Source organism: Hyperolius riggenbachi, chromosome 12 (genome assembly GCF_040937935.1).
Source record: "Hyperolius riggenbachi isolate aHypRig1 chromosome 12, aHypRig1.pri, whole genome shotgun sequence".
NCBI classification, from domain to species: Eukaryota; Metazoa; Chordata; class Amphibia; order Anura; family Hyperoliidae; genus Hyperolius; species Hyperolius riggenbachi.
In genome coordinates, this window is record NC_090657.1 from 61347123 (window position 1) to 61356970 (window position 9848).

Genomic DNA, 9848 nt, shown 5'->3' on the forward strand with positions numbered 1-9848 from the left:
AGATAGACATGTGTATGTACAGTGCCTAGCACACAAATAACTATGCTGTGTTCCTTTTTTTCTTTCTCTGCCTGAAAGAGTTAAATATCAGGTATGTAAGTGGCTGACTCAGTCCTGACTTAGACAGGAAGTTACTACAGTGTGACCCTCACTAATAAGAAATTCCCCTTTTTTACCTCTTTCTTACTCTCAGAAGACATTTTCTGCTAGGAAAGTGTTTTATAGTTATTATTTCTTATCAGCGAGGGTCACACTGAAGTCACTTCCTGTCTGAGTCAGGACTGAGTCAGCCACTTGCATACCTGATATTTAACTCTTTCAGGCAGAGAAAGAAAAAAAGGAACACAGCCTAGTTATTTGTGTGCTATGCACTGTACATGCACATGTCTATCTCATCATGTCACATGTCAGTTAAGGTATCCTTTAAAGAGGCACTGGAGGCATATTTAATATTCCATAAAATTAATCATAATGGGGACATGATACTAAGTAATGCATTGTAACTGCACTATTGTTTTTGCCCCACTGAAAACAGAAAATATTTCTCTGCCCTATCTAAGGAGACAGTGGTGACTTTCTGTGCTCCGTATACTCCCCCCGCCTACATAAGTGCTGTCCTGCTACACGTTATCTTCCTTCCTTTAAACATTGCAAAGTCCTGTAACACATACTAGACTGTTCTCAGCTGAGACAGTCGGTGGAGGTCGGCCGAGAAACAGGACCAGTTCTAGCTACAATGGGCCCTGGGGCAAAAGTAACTTCAAAAATAAATGGTATAGTGTGGCGCCTAAGAAACTAGCAGCTGCTCCACCTAGAATGGGGTATTCCCAAAAACCCCTAAATAAAGATAGACCGTAAAAACAATACTAGGTAGGCGCTAATTGAATAAACTGATTTATTCTGTATATATATAGAAAATGAAGTCTAGAACATACGATAAATGATCATACATGCACACTACATGCACACCCACTGCTCTGCTGCAGCAGAAAAAATCTAAAGAACTAAAAACATATTGTATAAAATTGCAGAAATGATGCAATGAGGTAATGGTGCCTGATAGGTTAAATTGAGTATATATAGCGGAGTCTTGACCAAAAGTGGTGATGAGGCTTAGTTTTCCTAGTGATAAATATCACAATAGTCAAATGAGCAAAATAAATAGCAGCAAAGGTAAACCTGATGAATATTCTAGGAAGTGGTAGTTACTCACAACCTCCGTAGATGTTCCGTAATAGCAATCCTGGAGCCGCTCTATCCTGTCCGCCCCGGCCGGCGGCTGGGCAGGAGAGTCTTTGACCCGCTGTTGAGGTGGTAATTAGCAGCAGGGTCGGGCAAGCTCGCCCGGCTTCAGTGTCAGTAGAACAGCGTTTGGTGTCCGGAAATCTTGCCGTAATCCCGAGCTCCACCAAGTATCGCCGTGCGTGATGAATACACCTCCTTCCGCGATGGTGCTCGTGACGTCACTGCAGCCTGGCCAATCGCTACAGGCTGCAGTGACGTCACGAGCACCATCGCGGAAGGAGGTGTATTCATCACGCACGGCGATACTTGGTGGAGCTCGGGATTACGGCAAGATTTCCGGACACCAAACGCTGTTCTACTGACACTGAAGCCGGGCGAGCTTGCCCGACCCTGCTGCTAATTACCACCTCAACAGAGGGTCAAAGACTCTCCTGCCCAGCCGCCGGCCGGGGCGGACAGGATAGAGCGGCTCCAGGATTGCTATTACGGAACATCTACGGAGGTTGTGAGTAACTACCACTTCCTAGAATATTCATCAGGTTTACCTTTGCTGCTATTTATTTTGCTCATTTGACTATTGTGATATTTATCACTAGGAAAACTAAGCCTCATCACCACTTTTGGTCAAGACTCCGCTATATATACTCAATTTAACCTATCAGGCACCATTACCTCATTGCATCATTTCTGCAATTTTATACAATATGTTTTTAGTTTTTTAGATTTTTTAGATTTTTTCTGCTGCAGCAGAGCAGTGGGTGTGCATGTAGTGTGCATGTATGATCATTTATCGTATGTTCTAGACTTCATTTTCTATATATATACAGAATAAATCAAAAGTAACTTCAAGGCCCCCCCTGATGCCCCCCTTCCAACCAAATTAACCCAGGGCCCCTGAGGCAGGTGCCAGGCCCAATCCAATCTCCCCCGTCACACAATATCATCGCATGTCCCCTAAAAAGCATTTTTGGGGTTCCCATTATCCACCTCCTTCTTATCCTATGCAAAGTAAATGCACAACAACCCCACTGTCATGGGTCAGCATAGCTGGAGGGGGTGGGGGGGGCAGACTCTGGGGCCCATGGGCAATTGCCCCCTTTGCCTCTATGGAAGCGCCAGCCCTTCCGAAAAACTACATGTAAAGGTGTCCCCCGATGTCACTTACTGATCCAGCATACCCACCCTAGAAATAACAATCACCAGCCTAATCCATTGTTTTCCTCCATACCCACCTTAAATTGCGGAAGGGAAGACACTGTAGAAAATGTCAGCACTATAAAAAAAATAATAATTGGAGTTTGTTTTTCCATCCATTGGCCTCAATTCTGGTAGGGTTTTCAAACAAATTATCTCATATGAGGTAATTTACCTCATGAGGTAATGACATTTAGCAATTCTCGTAGGTTTTAGTTATGTTTTACCTCATGAGGTAAATTATGAGGTAATTCATGAGGAAATTTGCATTAATTTTACGAAAATAGCTATTCTCATGTAATTTAGGGGGCATGTAAGCACATAATTTACTGATCAGTTTAAGACTTGCCTGTACCAGGAGGTAAAAGCAATTTGTATGCATTTTGCAGTTTTTCGTGGAGTCCCTATTGCTGTTTTAGTGTCGTTCCTATTCAGACTGTGTAATAGAAAAGAATAGTAGAAATAAAACTCCAAATATTTACTGTATTTTTTTTTATAAGGGATGCCTGTATATAGGTTGCTACATAATCAAATACCCCCCCCCCTCCCCCCCCCCAAAAAAAAAACCTCTTCCAAAGACTATCCTAACTTATGGAAGACAATTAAACACTAATATTTATTTACTGCATGCTTACCGCTAAAATACCTCATGTTTTACCTCACTTTATGCATTTACCTCATGTTTTACCTCATGTTCAGAAATAAAGTAAAATCTTTCAGAATTGCTAAAAAAAAAACAAAAAAAAAAGAGGAAAATACCGAATTACCTACAAAATATTAACCTCACATAGCTACCAGAATTGAGGCCATATTGTGTTTTTTTACTGTTGTCCAACCTTGGTATATCATCTCCATTGGCTCTCTAAATTCTATTGACCTCTCTATGCTTCATTTTGATGAGGTTTTGATGGAACCTTTGGAAGCAAAAGTTTAACCCCTGTGTAAATGGTCCTCAGAACAGTGCCACATACTGTGAATTTAGAAGCACCTTATACTTCTCCCTCCAGGGAATCTACTTGCACTCTCCTGTGTTCTCCTTGCCCAGGAAGGCTAGATGCCCCTCTTCTATCCACAAGCCTTATATTATTAGAATATTATTAGAGAGTCCTTAGCTTCTGTCTGAGCCTAACTTGTCATTAGTGGTCAAGATGGTGGCCTCCCTAGCTACTAATGACTGTTTCATTTCAAGGCCTGTCTAGTGGTATGTTAAAGTGGATCTGAACTCTTGCACAGGACAGAAGGAAAACAGAGAAATGCACCCTGTAGATATTTAGAGATCTGATCTCTCCGAGGTCACATGACTGCCAATGGCAGATAAGCTCATTTGAAAGCACAGGCTGTTAACAATATGTCTGCTTCCATGAATCAAGAAGTAGAAACAGTACAGATTTATTTTAGGATTTGTCTCAACTGTAACAAAGACATTTTTTTTTGTTTTGTTTAAAGGTTATAATACTGTTGTGTATCATTTAGAGCAGAGGTTCAGGTCCACTTTAAATTATTTCCGCTTAAAACTGACCCTTTCCTTACTGAAAATGCAAATGATTAATAGAAACCTGTAGTTTTATTTAATGTGTGTTTTAGTACTAAAAACTAGATATTTTTAATTGTTTATGTAAAATATAGCATATGGACAGTTTATACGTACCAACTGCAAACAAAGGATGGTAACAGAGAGAGCAAGTAGTTAGAGTAAGGCCCCGTTCACATCACAAATGCGGATGGCCATGCGTGCGGAACGCAACGCATACGAACGCACGCCATCCGCGTTTGTGTGCGCTGCGTGGCTGAATCCCATCACTGAAAAGTGAATGGGACAGCCACGCGTTTTTGCAAAAAATGCATGCAGCATGCGTTCCCTGACCGCACAGGTCCGGAACGCATGCAGTGTGAACATCAGACAGTGCACTCTATGCACTGTCTGATGTCGTGCGTGTCTGCCTCCTGCACGCGTTTCCAAAACGCGAGCAGTGTGAACGGGGCCTTAAGCCCTGAAATATCCACCTGGGTTCAACGTTTAGGCTGCTTACACACAGAGACGTTACAGGCGCACGTTAGTGCGCCTGTAACGCTCCCCCAACGCACAGTAATGTAACACAAGTGGGCTGTTCACACAGCCCACGTTGCGTTACATGTAACGCTGCACGTTGTCCGGAAAGTGCAGCATGCTACGGCGTTAGAGCGGCTATAGCCGCGTTAGACTGTTTGCACATGCTCAGTGGGGGACAGAGAGGAGGCGGGGAGAGCCAGCTACAGTAGCCGCGCACATGGCTACTTAATATTCACTGCACTGGCGGCAGCTTATTGGCCGGCGAGACCACGTGATGCGGAGTGTCTCGCTCCGCATCACGTGGTCCCGCCGGCCAATCAGCGCCACTCTGGGAGACCTTATACGGATAGAGCCGCCTAACGCGGCTCATTCTACCGTCCTATCTTGCAGCACCATACGTTGTGTTAGGTGCACGTTATGCTACCTTAACGTGGCACCTAACGCAACGTCTTGGTGTGCAAGTAGCCTTAGGGATGCATTTCCCTTTTTATGTTGTTGAAAGTTTTGCAGCAGAATATACAGCAGTGGCCGGCGCATTTTAGGCCCCTGCCCTTTATCAAGTGCTAAAGTAAAGCTAGCCATAAACTAATCAGTAAGTGATCACTCTTCTAAAAATTGATTAGGTAGTAGAGATCATCGCATCAAGCTGCTCCACTCAGAAGAATCTGAAAATTTAAAACTGAACTCTTTCCCCTTTAGATGATACAGCAATCAGTGCCACATTTTGATGCTGGGGGGTTTTAGCTCAGGTGACCATAGGGAGGTGCAGGTGACATGGCCATCATCAGCAGGTGGCGCTAGCAGACAGTGATGTGAGGAATGGAGTAAGCTACTTACCGTTAATGTTTTCTAGGGGTCCATAGGGGATGCCTCTGGCGTTGGGATGGGTTCCCTTGAGCTGCAGGTTGAGCTGGCAGGACTAAAACTTGGCATTTGGGGTGGATGTTTAGGTTGGCTAGCAAAGAGTGTCTGTGGAAGACCAGGGTCCTGCAGACCTTGTCCTCCACTAGTCAGGCCAGAGACTAGTCTTCATTTTGCATGTAGTGTTACATTAAAGGAGAAAACTGAACTAAATAAAACCAAAATAATTAGCAAAAATTAAGATCAAGTTGTCCCTTCTTCAGACGTTAAGTTCAAACTGAAGCTTAACTACTTAAAGAGGAACGGTCGTGAAAATCTTAAAATTTAAAACACAAAAATAAGTACATTTCTTCCAAAGTAAAATGAGCCAAAAATCACTTTTCTCCTATGTTGCTGTCACTTACAGTAGGTAGTAGAAATCTGACAGAACCGACAGGTTTTGGGTTAGTCCATCTCTCCATAGGGGATTTTCAGCATGGCCTTTATTTTTTATAAAGACACTCCCTGAAAAGGATTTATACAAAGATGCTGGCCAGCCTCTCTGCTCACCGTACACTTGTTTGGCAGTTGGGCAGAGCAACTGCCATTCACTTTTGTGCAGTGCTTTTAAAAATAAAGGAAACCCTGAGAGGATAGGCTAGTCCAAAATCTGTCAGTAATGTCAGATTTCTACTACTTACTGTAAGTGACAGCAACATAGGAAAAAGGTAATTTATGGCTCATTTTACTCTGGAAGAAACATACTTCTTATTTGTGTATGTTTACATGTACTTTACATTTCAAGATTTTCACGACAGAGGTCCTTTAAGGACCTTGATAGTTAAAATCGACGCCTTGTTTTGATGGCTGCCTGGGCATAGATTTAAACTCACCGCCGCTGCGCACATCCACCGTTTTCGTCACTCCTGACAATCTCAACGCTGAATCCCTGCCATATCCCGCCGATTTCATTGGTTCCTGGCCCTGACTTTCAATGTAAGCAACTCCCATTGGCTTACATGAAAGACAGGGTCAGGAGCCAATGAAAGCGGCTCCTGACCGGCTCACAGGAACTCTGCCGTCATAGAGACGGCAGAATGGGTGGCCCAGGTTCCCGATGTATGGTGATTGTCGGGATTCGGCCGTTTCTGTACCAGCGGTCTCTGGTCCTTAAGGGGACAGAGACCGCTGGTACTTAAGTGGTTAATGCCTTAGGTGAGTATAGCCTAGGGGCATAGCTTTGGTTATTTAGTGTCCATTATACTATTGATTACCCAATGACCCTTGATCAACTCAGCAGAATCGATTTTATGGTAAATGTGGCCATACATCAGATCAACCATCTGATTTGGTCCGAAATTGGTCTCATGTATCATTTGGACATGCTGTAAGATGTAGGGCCAACATGCTTGATAGGGTGCGAGGCGGAAGTGGCATGAGATATATCGGGACAAGCATAAACGCGACAGAACCCCCTTGTCAGTGTACACCGCTGGCTCCATGTTTCATCCTCCGTTCATATACATGCACCCTATTTAGTCGCCGGTGTATATGTGGGCACGTGTGTGATGTGACACACGCCCATGTTACGCCGGCAACCATGTGGGGTGCAAGTTTGTGGACAGAGCAAGGCGCCAGCGACAGGTAAAGTATTCACGCATGGGGCTCAAGGGTGCACAGTTTACACTAGGGGGACATGCTGAAATGGATCGGGAATTAGCCTGATGTATGGGCACTTTAAGTACAACCCCAACCACCACTTTTTAATTTTTTTTTTCAGGAAAGCACCTGGTTTTCAGTGTAAATGTTTATGTAAAAGATCACTGAGGGGACTGGGATGGAGATATTTGGCTGTACCCAATGGCGACCTTTAACTTGTGCTCTCAATGACTTTTTAGTTCAAAAAGGCACAAAACATTCAGTGCAGTGAGTGACCCATAGCCGATCCTTAGTGATATCTGTCACGGTTATTGACCAGCATGTACTGTAGCCCGATGATTGGTCACCAGTAGTCATTGCCATCAGTGCGTTTTGTTGTATTATGTCTGTTGCATTACTAATAAACTTTTAACGAGTACAGTGTTGAGACGCTGCTCTTTTTAAAGACTTTGTTGTGTGTTTTTTTGCCATGAAGTATGAAGGATAAGTGGACTTGTCTGTCGAGTTTAACCTTCCTGGCGTTAAGCCGAGCTGAGCTCTGGCTATGCCGCCGGAATGCACCGCTCTGGCCCCGCTGGGCCGATTTGCATAATTTTTTTTTTGCTACACGCAGCTAGCACTCTGCTAGCTGCGTGTGCAACCCAATCGCCGCCGCTACCCGCCGAGCCGCAGCCCCCCCCCCCCAGACCCCGTGCGCTGCCTGGCCAATCAGTGCCAGGCAGCGCTGTGGATCGGAGTCCCCTTTGACGTCATGACGTCGGTGATGTCATCCCGCCCGTCGCCATGGCGACGGGGGAAGCCCTCCAGGAGATCCCATTCTTTGAACGGGATCTCCTGATCTCCGATCACCTCCGGCGATCGGAGGGGCTGGGGCAATGCCGCTGAGCGGGCTATCATGTAGCGAGACCTTGTCTCGCTACATGAAAAAAAAAAATAAAGACTTTGCTGCCCCCTGGCAGATTTTGATAAACCGCCAGGAGGGTTAATGGACAGTAGTGATGTGAGGACCGTTCTCCGAAGAAGCTAGCTAGCTTCATCCAGGAACGGGAAGTTGGAGCTAGAAAATCACTGTATAATTAACACAGCTACTAGCTAAATGAATTAGCTATATGCTAACCCAACCTTCTTCCTCCTGGGTGGGAGTAATTATACATCAGAGAATGTTTTACTCATTGACATTGCTCACATGTTGAACTAGGTAAAAGGATTAAACAACCTTTGTTTAAAGTGGACCTGAACTCTTGCTCAGGACACAAGGAACACATAACAGAAATACCCCTCATTTGTGTCTAATCACGAGTTGTAATTTGATCCTCCCCTTTGTCACATGATTGCCTATGGCACATAAGCCCATTTGAAAGTGCAGAAGGTTGACAATATGTCTGCTCCCATTAATCAGGAAGTAGAAACTGTGCAGATTTCTTTTAGGATTTGTATCAGGTGTAACAAAGACATGTTTTTGTGTAAAGGTTATTATGCTGTTGTGTATCTTTTAGAGCAGAGAGGAGGTCCGAGTTCAGGTTCACATTAACCTTTCTCTCTTTGGAAAACAGAATGGGCCCGATCCATCCAGTTCATTTTTTCCCTAAGTTTTCTCCTAGGAGATTATTTTTTTTCACTTTCTATTTAAAATAGTTTTTGTATACCGCAAAGTCCCTGGTATCCGGAACTCAGGCAACCGAAAGTCTCAACTAACCGGCATGCCTGAGCCATGATGGGGACTTTGTTTTGGGCTAGTTTGCAGGCTTGTAAAACACTTACTGAGCCTCCAGTGATATCTATCAGCCTTCCTGCAGCATCTAGCGGGCTCCTTGTGGCTACCGGTATCTGTGCACGCAAGTTATCATGTCATTGGGGGCCAGGAGACACGCCGACTTCCGTGCACAGAGGAAGCGGGAAAGCTGTTAGGTGCTGCAGTAAGGCTGATAGACATTGCTGGAGGCTCGGTATTTATTGGTGGTGGGGGGCGTACGAGAGAATTTGCCACCAGGAGACTTAGGCGCAGGATACAGCCGGTATATGGCTTACCCTGCTGCTGCACAAGTCCCGGTGGCATTAATTACTATTCCCCCTCCAGGTCCACGTGGATGGTGAAGAATGATGTAATTCTGCTTTCAGCTATTGCTGGACGGCCGAATTACAGTGTTTTAAAAGTAACTTTAGCTCAGTCTTCTGATGGCGCCGAAGATACTCACTGTGCGTTGCTAAAGCTGTAATTCCTATTACAATCTATGGTAGCGCCGACTGCGCCCAAGTCTCTTGCGCTGGATTCGCAGTGTTCGTTTGGGGGAGTGGTTTGTGCTTTTTTGGAAGGTTGCTCAAGCAACCGGCAAGCACATTTATCTTATGTCAGGCAATCCCCACAGGTGTCAGATACGCGGAACTTTACTGTACTCTGCAACTGAAAAAGTGGGTGAAAAGTACTGTCAAGATTATCTGCGTATTTTCTTGCTTGCGGGTAGCCTAAATGGTATTTTAAAGATAAAGTGTAAAAATACCACCTAGGACAGGGGTCGGGAACCTATGGCTCGCGAGCCATATATGTCTCTTTTCAAGGCTGCATATGGCTCTCTGGCTTGCGTTAGAACGGGTGACAGAGCGGCCAGCAAGACTGTGCTAAATGTTAAAATAAGTGTGCCGCCTCCGTGCACCGCCTCCTTCCCCATATGTCCGCCACCTCCCTGCATTGCACCTCCTCCACCCTCACATGGCCGTGTTGTACACCGCCTACTTCAGCCGCCGCGGCCAGTGTATTGTAGCTCCACCCCCATGGTTACGATGGATTTCATTGGCGGAGGGCAGGGACTTGGGGCCAGTGATCTCGTCAGCCAAGCCTGCGCTGTGGAACTCCGCGCTGTTG